The 20591-nt window shown below is 36.4% G+C and overlaps 2 long non-coding RNA genes across 3 annotated transcripts; one reads left to right on the top strand and one right to left on the bottom strand.

Moving 5' to 3' along the window:
* Positions 1-8725: 8725 nt before the first annotated feature.
* Positions 8726-10743, top strand: LOC144431398 (uncharacterized). Its single transcript, XR_013479975.1, has 4 exons — positions 8726-9249; positions 9491-9560; positions 9960-10096; positions 10728-10743. It is a non-coding gene; the product is annotated as an uncharacterized LOC144431398 (long non-coding RNA).
* Positions 10744-13265: 2522 nt separating this feature from the next.
* On the bottom strand, positions 13266-16508 carry LOC120330731 (uncharacterized). Of its 2 annotated transcripts, none has more exons than XR_013479976.1 (3): positions 16165-16508; positions 14725-14875; positions 13266-13896 (listed from the first exon to the last, which is right to left on the bottom strand). It is a non-coding gene; the product is annotated as an uncharacterized LOC120330731 (long non-coding RNA). The 2 variants fall into 2 exon arrangements; XR_013479977.1 differs by having other exon boundaries at positions 16354-16508.
* Positions 16509-20591: the final 4083 nt, after the last annotated feature.

Here is a 20591-nt window from a genome sequence, read left to right as displayed (position 1 = left end):
TTGTATATTTACGTCCTATCCACATATTTTCATCGAGTTTATTGAATAAAACATAATTTCGCCTTACTATTTGTTATAGTTATGTTGAGGTGGGGCGCGAGACAAATTATGAGAGAGGGGGGGCGGATCAAAAAGTTTGTGAACCACTGATAGAGTTTCGTTTGAATGCTTGAGTAAAGAGAAATTACCTAAACCTATAATCGCAATTGATATTATACAATTTCTCAAATCCAACTTGTGGATTAGTTATGAAACAAAACTGATTCCGAGTCTGGATTAAACTTAACCCCTGTAGTGAATTTGGCCTAATTTTGAGGGTATATTGGCGATCAGGAAATTCTACAGTCAAAAATTTTCTTCAACCCAACAACAATACAAAGCTAGAGAAAACAACTCTGGCAAGTGTATTTCAGGGTGAGATTATTCGGACAAATCATGGCGGAACATATGTTGACATATAGTACTTTAGTTTCAATACAAGCTATGAGCAACAAGTATTTTCATAAAATCGGTTATCGCGGTCTGTTACGCTATCACTACGAATGAACCTTCCTTGTTTGCTGGTTACGATTGTAAAGAAATAAGCTAATTCTTTTAAATAGAAAAATATTGAAATAAAGTTTGACAACCTCTGAAATAAGGCATGAATTCATAAATTCACACAACATGGGCGACTGACTGAAATAAATTTCGGCACATGGCTCACAAACGCTTATCCAGATCAAAAATGAGGAACGTACTTGACTAAGAATGCCCATAACTGAGAAATATTTTTCCTCGTTTCATCGTTCACTTTCACATATATATATATATGATAGTACCTATATTTACTTAGCATTATTGATATTTTTTACACACAACTATTTAAACCTTAAATAGCTGGAGAGAGAGTTGTTCAACTATCTAAAAACCTAAAGAAAACTGAAACAGAGTTGTTTACGCCTAACATGGAGAAATAAGCAAAGGGAAGAAAGTACTAGATGGTGGACCTCAAGATGAAGCAAGCCCTCGTCTCCAAGATGGGTTTCGAGAACATAATAACGAGTATGTCCTGGCAATTGTCAACTCACTTTAAACAATCTGATATATTTGAATCATGTAGAGTAGAGGGAGGGACTCTGTAGGTGGTTTACGTAACCGCTGGTCGGTCAGAGTTACATACGCCATCAAGTAGCCTATATGCATCTAAAACTAACAAAAACTGGTCAACTATTCTCATACTCGACATGAACTGGTAACCGGACGAGGGCCGTGATGTCCATGTGATCAAACCGTCTTATCGGATTTCCTCTCCGCTTGGATAAATATGGAAATAATATCTTGCATATACTTACATCAACAAACTCTTGATTCTTGGGATTCGCTTTAATGCCCATGAGTCCACGTGATCAAACCATCTTACAGGGTTTCCTCTCCACTTGGATAAATATGGAAAGAATATATTGCATATATATATATACTTACTTCAACAAACTCTTGATTCTTGAAATTCGCTTGCTCGTAATCAGGACATAACCTGCATGATAAAATACAAGTTAGAACTGTCGAACCCGAATTATTCCAGCCCAATTAAAAATGATAATTTCAGCCAGAGCATCGAAGTAACCCCCGCTATGCGTTGTTTTGCGTTCATTGTTATTTCACTTAACACAGATGCCTATGCCGGTACAGATAGAATGTTTTAGCTCGGAATTAGTTTTACTGTGAATTGAATTCAATTCATATAAAAGAGCACTGCAAGAGTAAAAAGTAATTTTTAGCAGTGGTCCAAACCTTTTACGCTAAATTCCTCCTTCGCCTATTTCGGAACTTTTTATTCTTCCCTGACTATACATAATACCACTTTATTTGTTCGTAATGGACCATGCTCACTCACGCTTTTGTACAATTCGAGTAACCATTATAGTAATAATAAAGAAATAAAGAATATTAGCAATTCATTGCAGCATAATATGCTAAGCAAAATTTATCCCCAAAACAAAATACGCCCGCGGTTGGGAATGTTTTAAGAGAAATAAATTTAATTTTGTCTATAATAAAATTTAAAAGGTACTTTACCTTGTTTATGTTCAAGACGCACAGAAAAATCGTATTTTGCTTCTTGTGTTTTTCGCTTGCATTGGATACTTTCAAGCACTGATTGACAATTTCTAAGGCAAAACAAAAACATCGCAGTGTAGAAAAACTGTACATTTAATAGTTTTTTGATAGGAAATTTCAATTTACTTCAAATTGTTTGAAATAACTTACTTGTTTTATTCCCAGACGTAGCGGAAGACCTACAGCTGTCAGCTCCCAAGGAATACATTTAAAGACTTAATTTCACATTCCGACAATTTCTGTAACACAAACATCGGATTCCGACTATGTTAGATATTGTTTTTAAAAAGACAAATTTTGAAATTTCTGTTGCAAGGCTCATATTCAAAACGCAAAAACTACATTTATATTTACGACGCATCAGAAAGACAATCATCTTGCTTAAATAAAAACGGTTTTTCTTTAATTGAATAAATTCCATAACCGATTTTAAGTTTCTAAAATAGAAACAAAAAGCTTTTTATGATAACGTGGAGAACAACCGCAAACAAAATTTATAAGGAAGACAGTAGTATGAACTAAGCAGCAGTATAGCAAACTACTTTATATATATATTACCCAAATAACTTATAACGAGAGATCGATATTGAAATATATGGTCACGAAAGCCGAAACGAAGTAATCCGGGTATGCAATTTGTCCGAGCTGACCACCGCCACAAGGTTCGCTATTTTTAACTAAAGAATGAAACAACTTTAACCCGGACTGCAGATTCGCAGTCATCCATATCCAGTTAAGCATGATTCTTCATGCTTAACTGGATAAATGTTCATCTAACCGCATTTCTTCTAGCTGAGCTCGATGCCAACATTTCCAAAACTTGTGGTCCAATTCCACCTCGAAATAACGATTTTAGGCCTAATATTAGTCTAACTGCATAAGTAAACATAACTGTAAGAAAAAAAATGTCATGCAAGATAACGAGAAGACTGCGAATTAAACGAGATCATTTATTAATTGCCGTTAGAATAAATATTATTTGTGAAACAGCTGAAACGAAGGATTTATTGGAAGACTATTCAAAGTGTAAATCTGAATACACTTACAACGAACGTACGTTTCTCAGCGCAAGAGCCCAGTAGTATAAAACCTTTATATGTAATCAGATTCATGTTAAGGGTAATATAAGAAGACAATACAATGACTCTGATGGAATCCTAACACTTGATTTGACCAACATTGTATACTATATTGCCATGCGGTTTTGCACTTATAAATGTTAATAAATTAACAGTTATCTTATTAATCCTTGATCGCCTCTGTTCAACTAAACTTACGCGAGTCTTCGATTCAGGAATTTGGCAACAACCCTCGCTTTAATACTATGTTATGGCCTAACTGTATTATTATTTAGTTTATTTTCAGCTATTAGTCATGTATCTGAATATCTGAAATAACTGAAAGATATGGAAAAAGAGAACGCTACTTGGGCCCACGTAAATTCTTGACATGACAAAAAAACAGGTTTGGACCTAAACAACAAAAGAAGTGACCGTTGAAATAATTAAAAAAAGTAAGCAAATATTATCACCTGTACTATATTCGGAACATCCCAACACAACCATCTCTATTTATGAAAGGGTCCAAACATCTTTGCACAGGCATATCTTCCCATGGGTCTTTGATTCAACGCAAATACACACTCAATTCAATCTAGTGCTATGTTATGGCCTGTAATTCCTAATTAATGAATATTTGTTTAACCGTAGTTTCTGTTCCGCTCAAGCAGTTTCCGATGTCAACATTCGCAGCTTGTTTACGTTCAGTCAGCTTGCATAAACACGATCTGAAATATGTAAGATGGCTTAAGATGCACTATTCTCGATCGCCTCCATTAGTTTACGACGTCGTCTTCGATTCAGCAATTACACACCAAAAATCGTTTAGTACTATGCTAAGGCCTAACTGAAGGAAAAAGATTATCTCTAATAATAATCATTGCATCTCCCAGTTTAGATTCATCTCACCAATTTCAGAACTTGTAATCTCCATTCCACGTTGACATTTGAATCGATAATTCAAGTCCTAAGTTTAGTTTAACTGTGTTAGTATAGCTCGAAAAATCTTAGAAGATGGCTGTAAAGCAATACAAGCGTTGGATTATAGAAGGATTAGCGATGCAAGTATGCACGTAAACCATTAAACTTAAAAAAAAATATGCAAAAATAAAACCAGTGCTCACCTGACGGCGTCAAATTTGACGTGACAAGAGAAAGATGTAAGGTATAATAAGGAAACAAAGCGGGTGAAGGAGACCGCAAAATGAAGTGCTCTTTCATTGGTTATTAGCAATCACATGACCATGCGACGCATTCTGATGATTTTTTTTGAAAAGTTCACTTAATTTGTCACAACCCGAGTCTGCATGAAATTCCTCGTTATATATCCGGAAGACGCTCAATACAGTGACCGCTGAGTTAGAGTGAGTGCAAGTCGAGGTCCTTGTTGAGATCTAAAGCCAAATCGAAATATCTATCAATCATTGTGATTTCTTCTACACATTTTGATATGACTACAAATATATTCAAATTATGCAGATGCCGCAAACGTGGAGCACATTGTGTGCTTATCCCATCCTAGTTTGCCTGACTGAACACACAGTTATGCAAGAATTGAAAAACTATTCACTTAAAAAAAAAATGATAGAAAGGTAGTACTTTACCGACGTTATATTGTCGACAGACGAAATAATCACACTGATCTCCTTTATAATAATTAGTAGTAAAGAGGTAAATCCGCAACTCAAATTTCTTGATTGAAAATAGGCATTCTAAAATATTAAAACTTAAAATGGAAGATCACACGTTTGGTTTCAGCAGACTCACCTCAGATCGAAAACGCTTTTATAGACATTGTAAATCACAAAATTTGGTGTTATGTTAGGTTTTTATCGTAGTAACTGCAAAATCGAAACACTGTCAATTGTGCGCGCGATGTACCTTTTTCCCATTTTGAAACTACCGACAGAGCCGCACGCAATCAATTGTGCGCGCGATCCGCGATGTACCTTTTTTGTTCGTTCTGAAACTACCGACGAAGCCGAATGCAATAAAATATATTTCAATTGTTCGCATTTTGCCTAGACTTTGTGATTTTTTAAATGGTGATATCTTGCTTAAAAATAATCTCAAGTGCGAAAGAACGAATCAAGTTTGACAAATCCCAAGATCGTAAAAATACGACTCCAATTTATTTATAGTTGGCAGTTCATCACGTGTTTTATGTTATTTTAGAATAGTATTCTTTCATTTTAGTAATCCTAATAGTAATCTCGAATCAAACGTGATTAACGATGAGCACAATTACATTATAACGACGAGACACGTTAAATGCTCAGTGACACGTTAAATGCTTAAAGTGGCAGACCTATCAAATGAAAACAAGCGATTGCATGACCGTGTAAATGAACTAACTCATGAACTAAATACATTGAAAGGAATTTTAAAATCACTTCCGCAATCTACGCAAATTGCTAATTAACTCTTGCTATAGATGACAGGCCTCATTCTGCACTTACTGTTCCAGCTCTTGCTTGCTGAGCTCAACTGATTTCTTCGCATCATGTTCCCTTGTATATTTATGTTCCTTTCTTGACTATACCAGTTATAAATTTCGTTACAAAGTATGTTTTAAAGATGCAGGCGTTTCATCAATTGCTTATAATAAAGCCTACTGAAAATTATTTGTTCCTCAGTAAATTTTAATGTTACATTAGCTTTGCATAATTATTCTCGGATTCTTGTGTAAGCACAAATTTTCAGGTTTGATTCAAATTTTGACATTTTAATCGCATGATTTTACATGTATCATAGTTTGTGGGCTGTCATAGCTGTACATATTATGAATTTATTTGTGATATGCTTGTTTTAGCTTATTTAGTGTTTTACTTATCAAATGATATGTATTGTACAGTCTCATAATTTTGGTGAAGTTCTAGAATCTATCTAGCCTTGTTTGGCTGATTCTGCAGCTTCTTTGTGCTTCTTTATTAGCACTTGAGATGATTCTTGCGATTAATTTTCAGCTGGTATATAGAGAAGATGTTATTTAAATGAGAGATGCTGAAAAATAATGCTGTTATTTTGCTTTGGCCTGTAATGCTAGTTTTTGGTTTGGTTGTGAAACCAGAATTGCTGTAAAATGGATGTCCGGCTTGGTTTTGATAGTGATACTGCATAGAATGCCTAAGCACAATGGCGAGAAAGCAAGCATTGTTCGTTCAACTGAAGTTGTGTCGTCGTCAATATTTGCCATAGTTAATGAATGACTAAACCTTCAGGCTAGCCACAATCAGTTACGTATTGTCAATTATCAGCGAAATAACGTCGCATAAGATCAGACAAACACATGTGTAACACTGAATGATCTGTGTGGTACGGTTTACTGTAAGTAATATGACCAGGTATTGTACCGGGCTTGTACAATCAGTCAACAGCGGCGCACAAAATCAAACAAAGTAGGTGTTGCACGTTTCAATGAATATGTTGAGGCGTAGTCCCGGCCGGCAAAGCCAACCTTGGTTTCAAATTGTGCGGTGCCGGTGACGCTGAGTTTGTTTACTGAATTCGTGTTTTCCCAATTTATAGAGATGAACCCTTCTTCAACCCTTGACTGGAGATCTGCATGTTTTGCGCTTCGTTTCCTTTGCATGTTCTATTGATTTTTTACGCCGGATGTTGACTGTTAAATGAGAATGATTTCCGTTTGTGCAGGAACTCTAATTTTCCTTGACAAGCTAAAGAAATTCAAAAGGAGCATCTCACGGTGTTTTAGTTATTTCTGATATAGGATTCATCCTAGCGGAGAGGAAAGCCGATAAGACGGCTTAATCGTATGGCGAACCGTGGCCATTCGTCCGGTTACCATTCCATGTCGGGTATGGGATTAGCTAGTTTTTTTTCCCGCAAGCATGGACTTGGTGGAGCAGGAAGCCGTAACCGACCAGCGGTTACGTGAACCACCCTGTGTCGGCGAGGAGTCAAGCTATCCTCTCGCACATAACCATCCCCGCATGGGATGCACACCCACGCAGGGTAATCAGAGGTGCGATGGCGAGCGTATTCCTAACGCTTAGCACGATGAGCCATACCGCCGCGTTTAGAATAGAATTGTTTAATTGTAAGCCCCATGCTGATCAGACGAATCTCCAATATTAGATTCAAAAACAGCTGCTAAATTATGGATTTTCAGCGCTAAATACTGGCACTTGACAAATGAATGTGGGAACCAGGGTCGACGGTTTGATCATGGTGCTGAGCGTTCGTTCGGAGTACGCATGTTATCGCACATCCTGTTTCTGCCGACCCCTCGCTCATTTAAACGCTAGTTTAGACCCCGTCGCCATCAAGTCCATATTGCTAATAGATAACTAGTCCCGGCATATCCTATAGAGCAGTGGTTCCCAACCTTTCTACCCTGGCGGACCAGTAAAATTAAATAAAATATACTCGCCGACCGGAAAAATTAAAATGAGTGGAACATAAAATAATAACATATATTTGCGTGATATAATGCAATATCGAGAACCCACTATGCTTCTGGATAAAAAAAAAGGCACACTCAAAAATAATTGATATACAGACAAACTATCAAATAATGTGCCGACCAAAATTGAAATGGGTGGAACATAAAATATTACCATATATTTGCGTAATAAAACATAGTGCTGGGCACCCATTGTGCGTAAAAAAGGCACAAAAAACATTTTACATAAGAAACATGCACATGCCAAATCATTATTTAACGATGGGTATTCGATATCAAGAGATATCCAGATTTGTGACAGTGATTCCTTTTTTAAATCTCGACCGTAAAGTAGAATCAAAACTTTAATCAAGCTTTTTCTTTTTCATCGGGTTCGTCATATTAATTTCTCTGAAGTTGATCGTAGTCTAAAACAAAATGAATTCACATTACAATGACAAAGTCGGGAAATCGGGAAAAGCATGCAGAACACAAAAAGCACGCGTGCCGATTTTTAGATTTCTGAATCTTGCGAGATTTGACGGAGCCCTTTTTGCATTGAATCAAAAGCGAAAAGTGTGATTACTCGGCGCTAAGACGTCGCCCGGCCATTTACCGCTTATCAAACAGCGATATGACGGCGGAAGAGAAATTGCGTAATACACCAATGCTACTCCGTCTTCGGTAAAGCGATTGAGACCGCAGAAAAAACACAAATAACGACATTTTTCGCGGACCGACAAAAAAGCTTCGCGGACCAGCGGTTGGTTACTGTTATAGAGAAGTCGTGGTTCTTCATATGATTAAGTCGACTTAAATATGAATACAGTATTCTGCCTTGCCGTAGAAAGATGACCCTTGCTGTACCCGCAGTAATGGTGCTCTTAATACAGATATAATTTATATCAACGAAGGCTGAAGTAAAGTATTTTTGCGAGTCGAAGTCACATCTCAAATAAATCTACGTTCTTTATTTCCAATAGTAAACAATAAACAACAATCATTGGCCATTGATCAGAGTGAGAATGGGGTTAGAGTATCTTCGTTTCTTTATTAAAAATGACAACTCCCTTTCCTTGTGTTTCTCTTTGATACTGCCTTTTTTCTTCTCTTTTGACCATAAAAAAATATTTGTCGCGCGTGCCACATTTCAGGTCAGGGCGTGGTAGTGAAAGGTCGTTTCTGCGCTAGTGTGCTCAGGGTATATGAACAGTTTCAAGACAGGGAAGGTCCAGATATAACAAAGTTCACTAATTCATTGCCATTCTTCCATTCTATTTTGAATTGAGCTAGAGCTTGAAGATTTATGAATAATAATCTATTTCGATTCATGGCGCATTTTTTAGTCCTATTCAGAACTTCGAGTGTTATATGATGAATATATTTTCAGCATTGAGTTCTTGTTTCTTTTCTTATATACTTTTTGAGTGTATTTATTCACGTGTTTTGCAACGTTTTTATTTATGAATCAAGTCTTGTTTTCTGGTCATTTTTTTTGTGAGTTGTAATCCTGGTCAAAGTGCTGTTTATAATTTCCTACTTTGCACAAGAACTTTGTATCATTGCTAAATTGTAAGTCATAACTATTACTTTCAAGTTACAGACATAAAAGTGAGGAAAAATCTACCGTCATATGATATTGGCCTGATTGATGGTGGAGTGACGACTGATGATGTAGGTAGAAAGGTAAGTAATTGAATTTTAGTTCATCAGTCCCATCATAACTTGATTATAAAGCAAAGGCCTTATAATTTTTAATCTTAAGTACAGGGCTTTGTGAAGAAGGAAGATATTGTTACTGCTAGTGGACGAGTGACGATTGGTCGATGTAAATGGAAAGATAGTTGGCCTAAAAATGTTACAAAATCTAAAGTTATTACAACTTGATTATAGACTAAATGTTTTATAATTTCCAATTTAATTACAGGTCTTTGTGAAGGTAGAAGATATTGTTACTGCTGGTGGCCGAGTGGCAATTGATCGATGTAAATGGACAGGTTGGGGCGAATATGTTTTCTATTATATCAAAAATATTTTTATTTGTGAAGAAAGACGTATATTGTTTGTTCGTATTGTTTGTAAAATGTATGATTTTAAATAATTCAAGCGCTTCACCAACAACAAAATCTTAAAAGTAAATTCTGCGTTCTCAATGATTTTCCGTATTCAACAAGAACGATCGTGACCATAAGTTTTTCTATACATAAACAAAGCTGTATTGTGATAATTGTGAATTTTTGTGCTTATACTAATGAAGTTGTACAGCATCAAATAATTATTTCTACCAACTTATTACAGCTCTGTTAACTTAAACGCTGAAAAACATTATTATACGGCTATTATCTTTCTTCCATCTTGCGCCAAAATATTTTCACACCAAATGCTTTATTATATAGCAGGCGTACGAATGCGAAATGAGATTTTGAAGGAACAAGATAGCAATGCTCAAATATATGGAGACGAAGCCGGAATGAAATATTTCACCCGTATGTTCTCCAAAAATCATATCCTGGTCTCGGGATAGCTGCAGTTGGTAAGTTCTACTTCGATATATCTATTCCACTGCGTGTTGGGTCGTGCCGAGCTGACATTAACTACTGAAGCTGGGCGGTTTTGAATACTTGATAATTTCATCACTCAGTCAGTTCGCCCGAGTTGTCACCCACAATAATAATCATGTTTTATCAATAACTCAACTAGTCACTGGGAACAAACTAGTCATCAGAAGTATGTGCACCAAGATAGCGCACAACCTGATAACCCTAATCGGGTACACATACTATGTTCAGGTTGTGCGCCATCTTGGTGCACATACTTCGGGAGCACCTACTAAACTCGCACTAAATACTAAATCTGGGCATTTTTGGATACCTGATAGCTTAATAATCGAATCTTGATTACTAAGAAGATATTTTTAAATTTCTCATTTCAACGCCATGATTGTATGCGAACTTCTATTGTAATAGGTCACTAAGAAACATAAATTATTGAAAACCCAGAATCCATCATTCGGTCAGTTCACGGAGTCACAATAAGAATCATGATTCATCAATATCTCAACGGGAAGAAAACAGTCGTGTGTCCGTTACTCATAACAGCGCACTAAGTCAAATAGCTACATATATATATGTGAATAGTTATTATTCTTGTAAACAATTTTTCAGATTCTGCCCAGAACAGACATGAATCTTACGAATCGGGATATAGTAGGTAATTATTCAATGTCTTCTTATAAAGGCGTAAAATATAATCGATATATTTGATGTCCAATTTTGGCTGCGATTCTGAATTTCAAGTATATTCGCCTAACTATAATTGGTTGATACTTCTGAAGTATGCGTACCAAGAAGGCGGACACCGGAATGAGTGCGTACCAGGTTGGGGTTGGCCCTGAAATTATGGCCTAGCCCTAACCTGGTACACACACTCATTCCGGTGTCCGCCATCTCGGTTCACATACTTCGAGAGTACCATATCTGAAATGAAATCAATATAGTGTTTTCGTGTTGTTTGCTGCCAGTTGAAGATCGGATTGCCTGACGACTCAAAATGAGAATGACCTAAAATATTCCATAAATTTATTGTATTGAATATTATGAATTACATGTCTTCAAATCCTATTGAAACGCTTGTCCCTTTTTATTTAACTCACGGCTGTCTGGTTTGGAGTCGAATGCTGTCAATTTTCGCTGTCCCAAGTGATCCTTTGTCAAAGTGTTATTCAATCCCAAGAATGTGGTGTTGTAGTCTCATAATTGGTATTGTAGAATATGTAATTGGCGTCGCATTTTTAGTCCAGAAGTTATCGCCATTTTAGGCCATTTTTTTTAAAATTTCAGGTACGTTCTGGACGGAGGAAAAAGAAAATATTCATCTCGAATCAAGCAGACGTAAAATGGCAGTTTTATCCTGATAGCGAGTGTTTTAGAATTGTACAATTGTATTTTCATTTTGAATTGAATTGAGCAAACCGGTACCCATAGCCCACGTTGGTCATCTGCCGTGGAGTGAATATCTGGATCGGCGAAGCAAGCGCTGACCTAAAACCCGGTTACAGAGCGTTAGACTGCCATCTAAAAATACGAGTAACACTCTTTAATTGGGGCCCGCCTGATTTGGTGTAATTATATTAGTGTTAATTGACTACTAATAGGGCTGAAAAATGGCATTTGGAACTTTGTGCTTGCGCTAAGTATATCCAAATCTCACTTACTCTTTTTATGCTCTGTCACAATTTTTGTTCTGTGCCGGTATCTTAGCAGATTGTGTTATTTTAACATAATTTAGACAGTTCGATTCCTTTTTTTATTTTGAATTAATGCGTATTTAATAAATATCAACCATGAGAAAATGATGAGATGCTGGCTCCGAGTCTGGGATTGGTTTATCAGGGGTTTCGAATAGTTGTTGTCCGGGATAAACTAGCGATCGTCGTGGTGTATGTAGGAATGGCGTGTTCACCATGCGTATGACGTCACTAGGTTATGACGTCATCCTAACGAGCAGCGGCATTTTGGGGCGCGCTGGCGCCGGATCCGGGCCCGATAGGACGCATAAATTTTTATCTCTGGCCGACCATCGGCAATGAGTAAATCGAGTGTAATTACTGAAATTTATCAACGATCATGCTTGATCATGTGTGATTCAAATAAAAATGTCGAAATTTCACTTTTTCCAAGAAAAGACCCTTCAGTTTTCCCCATTTTCGTTTACTTTGGGATTGACCCTTCAATTTTCCCCATTTTCGTTTATTTTGGGAGTTCTATCTTCTTTTAAGTCGGAGCTTCCTTCATATTTTAGATATCTGCGTAATCCGATTAATGAAGACACGAAATTGATACGGAAGAGTAAGTTCGCGGGATTCAAACTTTGGTCACCATGAACAAACTAAAGGTATATCAACCGCCTTTACCAACTAGGCCGAAGACGAAGATGAGATCAAAGTGCTAAGTTCTAATATTTATCATTCATCTTAAATGACTTTATAATTTCTTTTTTTTTACAAGTCCTTTGAGAGGATAAATGAATATTAGACCATAGACCTTCGTTTCAAAGTTCTGAATTGGCCTAGTTAGTAAAGGCGCTGGGTAGACCATAAATTTGTTGACGGTGACTGAAGTTTGAATCCCGCGAATGTAACATCCGCTTATCAAATGTGTGTCTTCACTGGAAGGGTGGCGCAAAGATCTACATAGCGAAGGAGAAACCCGAGCAGTGAGAGGATAAAAAACTCAAAATAAGAGAAAATGAAGGAAATCGAAGGGTCAGAGTGAGACGATGAAAAACTCAAAATAAGAGAAAATGAAGGAAATCGAAGGGTCAGATCTCAGAAAATAAAGACTTTTGACATTTTCATTCACATCATGTATGATCACGCATGATCAGGAATAGATTCCTGCAATTATACTCGATTTATCTATGGCCCATGGTCGGTCAGAGATAAAAACGAATCTCGTCGTTTCAGCCTGGATCCGGCGACAGCGCGCCACATAAAATCACGGCTTGCCAGTGTGACGTCATAAACCAGTGGCGGGATTCTGCGTGTTATGCTGCATGATCTTTTAAGACACTTCTTACACCTATGCTCCCAAATCTTATTTCTTATCCGCGCTTAACAAAACCGAACTCCTTACAACCAATAATCACGGAAAAAGGATATTGCTTTAATAATTTTATTATTCTTCACAAAAAGGAATAAATACACGAAAACATATTGTAAGAGCCTTGGCTTACTTGGAACGTTTGCTAGCTTTCCGATCAAGCCAATTCTTGGGTGCGAAATCTCTGAAATGAAGGGCTAAGAAAATGTAATCTGGGGAACTCACCCAAAACATTAGCTAGCGCTCAGAAAAAATATACGAGAGATGGATTAGGTTTTGAGATATTAGTGAGAATGCAGGGACAGATTGTTTAAAAGCGAGCAACATTGAGATATTAAGCTTTTCCGACTAGATCAGACATGAAATGAAGAATTGGGAATTTTTGGGTGATACCTTGGCTCCGTGGCATATTTAGGCATGAGGGCCACTGCCCCCGCACCCAGCCATGGCCGCCATTTGGATAAGAGCGCACAATGGGTGAAACCTCATTTTGATAACACAAATTATCCCAAAGCAACAAACAGTCGTTAAAGAATTCAGTAAAATCAAGGGGGCTCATTTTAAACTTTCACGTAGATATGGGGTAGGCTTTGATATCCGACAAACCAAGGTAAAAGAGTGGTTAAGGAAAAATAAAAATATTCGATTTATATAATTCTGAAGAACTATCAAGCCATTCATTTCTGTCGCCGTGTTGTCAATCTCTTCTTTGACCTTTCAATCCAGAACGCAACTGAAATATAAGAATAGATTCAACGCAGGACAGGACACTGCAGAAGAGAAGTAGATTTTGATTATTCAAAAAGTTAGAAATACATATAAATTTGTTTAACTCATACAACAAGAGAGCGATGCTCAAATATATGGACACGAAAGCCAACACGAAGAAGTAAGGTACTGTTTGACCCCCAGATTGTTAACGCTCAAGCGAAACCCCCAAAATGTGCGCAACTTCAATTTTGGGGACGCGACGGCATCTAATTTTGATGACGTCAACGGCAACGAACAAATGAATCACACAGTGGACAGAAATTTTTGAAATAGATAGAAGTAATTGCCCTCTACCTTTTCAAGTTCATACTTTAATCACTGAAAATTTCCAAGCAATTCGTCCAGTAGTTAGTACAAAAAAGGCGATATTTTCACACCAACAACACCAACCTAATAACAAGACGATACGCATGTCCATTTCGTGTCCAATAACATCAGAAATAACATTTGAGACTCAGACCAGGCGATTTGAGTAGTTATAAAATTCATCAGCTAGCTTGTGTACTGGGAGCTGCATATGGCAACAGTAACTATATTTCCGTGGGTGCAGAATATATTATTTAGCAGCAGCAATAGACAAGGGAAAAACTGAAATTTTGTTTACTGGAATATTAGCTCACCAATATCACTGCATCGAGTCAATGACGGGACTTTGACCGCCTATTTATCAGTCTCCGAATAGAATAATAACTTGTGGACTCGTCATAATCCATCCACCAGGCACCATTGCCTGAATCGGATGATTTTTTAGTTTTAGTACTTCGCCCAACAATGGCAAATTTGCACTTACCCTGCAGGTACACAAGAGCTGATCAAAAGAAACGATCACATCGGTAGAAGACCATTTCAATATCATAGCGGATTCCATTGCCTTCTACGAACAAATGATTTGGGAGTTCCGTTGTCGCTTCAATCAGCTTGTTCCGTAATCCGGACAGAACCTGCATGATAAAATAAAGTTAGATGTCGGCCTCAATAGGAATAGTTGCTGATCGTAAGCAGCAGTTAGGGATCATCCCACGAGGGGGGGCGTATACAACTTTCTGAGGGTGCGTTAAGCTTATTGAAAATTTGTTAGATTTGATCTTGCCCTGCCTTATTTCGGATATTTCAACCCAACAACAATACAAAGCTAGAGAGAACAACTCTGGCAAGTGTACTTCAGGGTGAGATTATTCGGACAAATCATGGCGGAACGCTTTTATATGTTGACATATGGTAGGCTACTTTAGTTTCAATACAAGCTATGATCAACAACAAGTATTGTCATAAGATCGGTTATCGCGGGCTGTTACGCTATCACTACGAATAGACCTTCCTTGTTTGCTGGTTACGATTGTAAAGAAATAAGCTAATTTTTTTAAATAGAAAAATATTGAAAATAAAGTTTGACAACCTCTGAAATAAGGCATGAATTTATTAAATTCACACAATATGGGCGACTGACTGAAATAAGTTTCGGCACATGGCTCACAAACGCTTATCCAGTTCAAAAATGAGGAACGTACTCAACTAAGAATGCCCATAGCTGAGAAATAATTTTCATCGTTCACTTTCACATATATATGGATAGTATCTATATTTACTTAGCATTATTGATATTTTTTACACACAACTATTTAAACCTTAAAAAGCTGGAGAGAGAGTTGTTCAACTATTTAAAAACCTAAAGAAAACTGAAACAGAGTTGTTCACGCTTAACATGGAGAAATAAGCAAAGGGAAGAAAGTACTAGATGGTGGACCTCAAGCTGAAGCAAGCCCTCGTCTCCAAGATGGGTTTCGACAACATAATACAAGGAGGTCCTGGCAATTGTCAACTCAACTTTAAATAATCTGATATATTTGAATCATGTAGGGTAGAGGGACTCTGTAGGTGGCAACCGGGGCAAAATCGGCGTCGCCCCGTCGACGTTCGGCGAAGGCTTTGCGAGCGAAACATGAAGCATGTCGGGAGAATATGGCTAGTGTATACAGTCTGTGCAAGCGATATTGAGGTATTTTTCGAATACTTTTTATTATACCGAAAAAACAACCGGGGCATTGCCCCGGTTGGCCCTATTGACGCGCCGCCACTGCATTATAGTAATAATAAAGAAATAAAGAATATTAGCAATTTATTGCAGCATAATATGCTAAGCAAAATTTATCCCCGAGACAAAATACGCCCGCGGTTGGGAATGTTTTAAGAGAAATGAATTTAATATTGTCTATAATAAAAGTTACCTTACCTTGTTTATGTTCAAGACGCACAGAAAAGTCGTATTTTGCTTGGTGTTTTTCGCTTGCATTGGATACTTTCAAGCACCGATTGACAATTTTTAAGGCAAAACAAAAATATAGCAGTGTAGAAAACTGTACATTTAATAGCTTTTTTATACGAAATTTCAATTTACTTCAAATTGTTTGAAACAACTTACTTGTTTTAGTCTCAGGCGTAGCGGAAGTCCTACGTTGCTTTGATAAGCAGCTTTCAGCTCCCAATGAATACATTTAAAGACTAATTTCACATTCCGACAATTTCTGTAACACAAACATCGGATTCCGACTATGTTAGATATTGTTTTTAAAAAGACAAATTTTGAAATTTCTGCTGCAAGGCTCATATTCAAAACGCAAAATCTACATTATATTTACAACGCATCAGAAAGACAATCATCTTGCTTAAATAAAAACGGTTTTTCTTTAATTGAATAAATTCCATGACCGATTTTAAGTTTCTAAAATAGAAACAAAAAGCTTTTTATGATAACGTGGAGAACAACCGCAAACAAAATTTATAAGGAAGACAGTAGTATGAACTAAGCAGCAGTATAGCAAATTACTTTATATATATATATATTACCCAAATAACTTATAACGAGAGATCGATATTGAAATATATGGTCACGAAAGCCAAACGAAGTAATCCGGGTATGCAATTTGTCCCAGCTGACCACCGCCACAAGGTTCGCTATTTTTAACTAAAGAATGAAACAACTTTAACCCGGACTGCAGATTCGCAGTCATCAATACCAATCTAATTTTTCATGCTTAACTGGATAAATGTTCATGTAACCGCATTTCCTCTAGCTGATCCAGATGCCAACATTTCCAAGACTTGTGGTCCAATTCCACCTCGAAATAACGATTTTAGGCCTAATATTAGTCTAACTGTCTAACTGCATAAGTAAACATAACTGTAAAAAAAAAAAAATTTATGCAAGATAACGAGAAGACTGCGAATGAAACGAGATCATTTATTAATTGCCGTTAGAATAAATATTATTTGTGAAACAGCTGAAACGAAGGATTTATTGGAAGACTATTCAAAGTGTAAATCTGAATACACTTACAACGAACGTACGTTTCTCAGCGCAAGAGCCCAGTATGTAATCAGATTCATGTTAAGGGTAATATAAGAAGACAATACAATGACTCTGACGGAATCCTAACACTTGATTTGTCCAAGATTGTATACTATATATTTCCATGCGGTTGTGCACTTATACGTGTAAATAAATTAACAGTTACCATATTAATCCTTGATCGCCTCTCTTCAACTAAACTTACGTGAGTCTTCGATTCAGGAATTTGGCGACAACCCTCGCTTTAATACTATGTTATGGCCTAACTGCAATATTATTTAGTTTATTTTCAGCTATTAGTCATGTATCTGAATATCTGAAATAACTGAAAGATATGGAAAAAGAGAACGCTACTTGGGCCCACGTAAATTCTTGACATGACAAAAAAACAGTTTGGACATAAACAACAAAAGAAGTGACCGTTGAAATAATTTTAAAAAAAGTAAGCAATTATAATCACCTGTACTATATCCGGAACATCCCAACACAACCATCTCTGTTGAGTTTTTAATTCATCAATGATGTAGATCTTATTTATGAAATGGTCCAAACATCTTTGCACATGCATATCTTCCCATGGGTCTTTGATTCAACGCAAATACACACTCAATTCAGTCTAGTGCTATATTATGGCCTGTAATTCCTAATTAATGAATATTTGTTTAACCGTAGTTTCTGTTCCGCTCAAGCAGTTTCCGATGTCAACATTCGCAGCTTGTTTACGTTCAGTCAGCTTGCATAAACCCGATCTGAAATATGTAAGATGGCTAAGATGCACTATTCTCGATCGCCTCCTTTCGTTTACGACGTCGTCTTCGATTCAGCAATTACACACCAAGAATCGTCTAGTACTATGCTAAGGCCTAACTGAAGGAAAAAGATGATCTCTAATAATAATCATTGCATCTCCCAGTTTAGATTCATCTCACCAATTTCAGAACTTGTAATCTCCATTCCACGTTGACATTTGAATCGATAATTCAAGTCCTAAGTTTAGTTTAACTGTGTTAGTATAGCTGGAAAAATCTTAGAAGATGGCTGTAAAGCAATACAAGCGTTGGATTATAGAAGGATTAGCGATGCAAGTATGCACGTAAACCATTAAACTTAACAAAAAAATATGCAAAAATAAAACCAGTGCTCACCTGACGGCGTCAAATTTGAAAAGACCGCCTGAGCGCAGACTAAATTTGACGTGACAAGAGAAAGATGTAAGGTATAATAAAGAAACAAAGCGGGTGAAGGAGACCGGAAAATGAAGTGCTTTTTCATTGGTTATTAGCAATCACATGATCATGCGACGCATTCTGATGATTTTTTTTGTTGTTGAAAAGTTCACTTAATTTGTCACAACCCGAGTCTGCATGAAATTCCTCGTTATCTATCCGGAAGACGCTCAATAAAGTGACCGCTGAGTTAGAGTGAGTGCAAGTCGAGGTCCTTATTGAGATCTAAAGCCAAATCGAAATATCTATCAATCATTGTGATTTCTCTACACATTTTGATATGACTACAAATATATTCAAATTATGCAGATGCCGCAAACGTGGAGCACATTGTGTGCTTATCCCATCCTAGCTTTGCCTGACTGAACACACAATTATGCAAGAATTGAAAAACTATTCACTTAAACAAATGTTTGACAAAAATATATAATTTTGCCCAACCCTAGCTAGTTGATTAGTATGTTGAAGTATAATTAAGACGATATAATTACGACAAAGGAATTCTGATGGAAAAATAATTTCCGTTCGCTACTCGGTTGTAGATTAGAACTATTCCGTATTCCTCACAAATGTTTGACAAAAATATATAAATATTTGACAAAATTATATAAATATATTTGACAAAAATATATAAATGTTTGACAAAAATATAGAATTCTGGGAAAAAAATAATTTCCGTTCGCTACTCGGTTGTAGATTAGAACTCGGTTGTAGATTAGAACTATTCCGTATTCCTCACAAATGTTTGACCAAAAAATATAATTTTGCCCAACCTAGCTAGTTGGTTCGTATGTTGAAGGATAATTAAGACGATATAATTACGACAAAGGAATTCTGAGAGAAAAATAATTTCCGTTCGCTACTCGGTTGTAGATTAGAACTCGGTTGTAGATTAGAACTCGGTAGTAGATTAGAACTATTCCGTATTCCTCACAAATGTTTGACCAAAAAATATAATTTTGCCCAACCTAGCTAGTTGGTTCGTATGTTGAAGGATAATTAAGACGATATAATTACGACAAAAGAATTCTGAGAAAAAAATAATTTCCGTTCGCTAGACTAGATCATGGGTTCTCAAACTTTTGGTGTTGCTGAGCCCTTGAAAATGTTGACTATTATTCACGGAGCCCCAAAATAAATGTTAAAATTGTTACTTTCAGATTAATATTCCTGAGCAAGTTAAAAGTACTTTACTCAATTTAAATGCTGAACCTTTTTTAATAGGGTTAATACAAGTCATAAATAAATCTAAATTTTAAACATAAATTATATATACTAAAGCTGTAAATTTGACACTTGACAAACATACTAATAAATTAGGGGTCGAATCTTTTCCCTTTTGACATTTTTGGAAGACTTAAAAGGTCGCTAATAACGTGCGCGATTGCATTTTGTTACAATCGTCGATTTTTTTTTCTCAGCATAACGTGTTTTTGAACCTTGAAACATCTTTACGCCGGTGTTTATTCTCCCTAAATAAAAAATTTACATGTATTGTTACACAATGACGACGTTAATTGCCTTTTTGTTCTCGTGGGGAATTATGAGTTCAATGTGAAAAATATGTTAACATTTTATAGTCATCGGCGACGAAATGCTAAAAATAATTAGTAGTAAAGAGGTAAATCCGCAACTCAAATTTGTTGATTGAAAATAGGCATTCCAAAATATTAAAACTTAAAATGGAAGATCACACGTTTGGTTTCAGCAGACTCACCTCAGATCGAAAACGTTTTTATAGACATTGTAAATCACAAAATGTGGTGTTATGTTAGGTTTTCATCGTAGTAACTGCGAAATCGAAACACTGTCAATTGTGCGCGCGATGTACCTTTTTCCCATTTTGAAACTACCGACGGAGCCGCACGCAATAAAATAAATTTCAATTGTTCGTATTTTGCCTAGACTTTGTGATTTTTTAAATGGTGATATCTTGCTTAAAAATAATATCGAGTGCGAAAGAACGAATCAAGTTTGACAAATCCCAAGATCGTAAAAATACGACTCCAATTTATTTATAGTTGGCAGTTCATCACGTGTTTTATGTTATTTTGGAATAGTATTCTTTCATTTTAGTAATCCTAA

This window comes from Styela clava, chromosome 13, assembly GCF_964204865.1.
Source record: "Styela clava chromosome 13, kaStyClav1.hap1.2, whole genome shotgun sequence".
Taxonomy (NCBI): domain Eukaryota; kingdom Metazoa; phylum Chordata; class Ascidiacea; order Stolidobranchia; family Styelidae; genus Styela; species Styela clava.
This window is presented reverse-complemented; position numbering and strand designations above follow the sequence as displayed.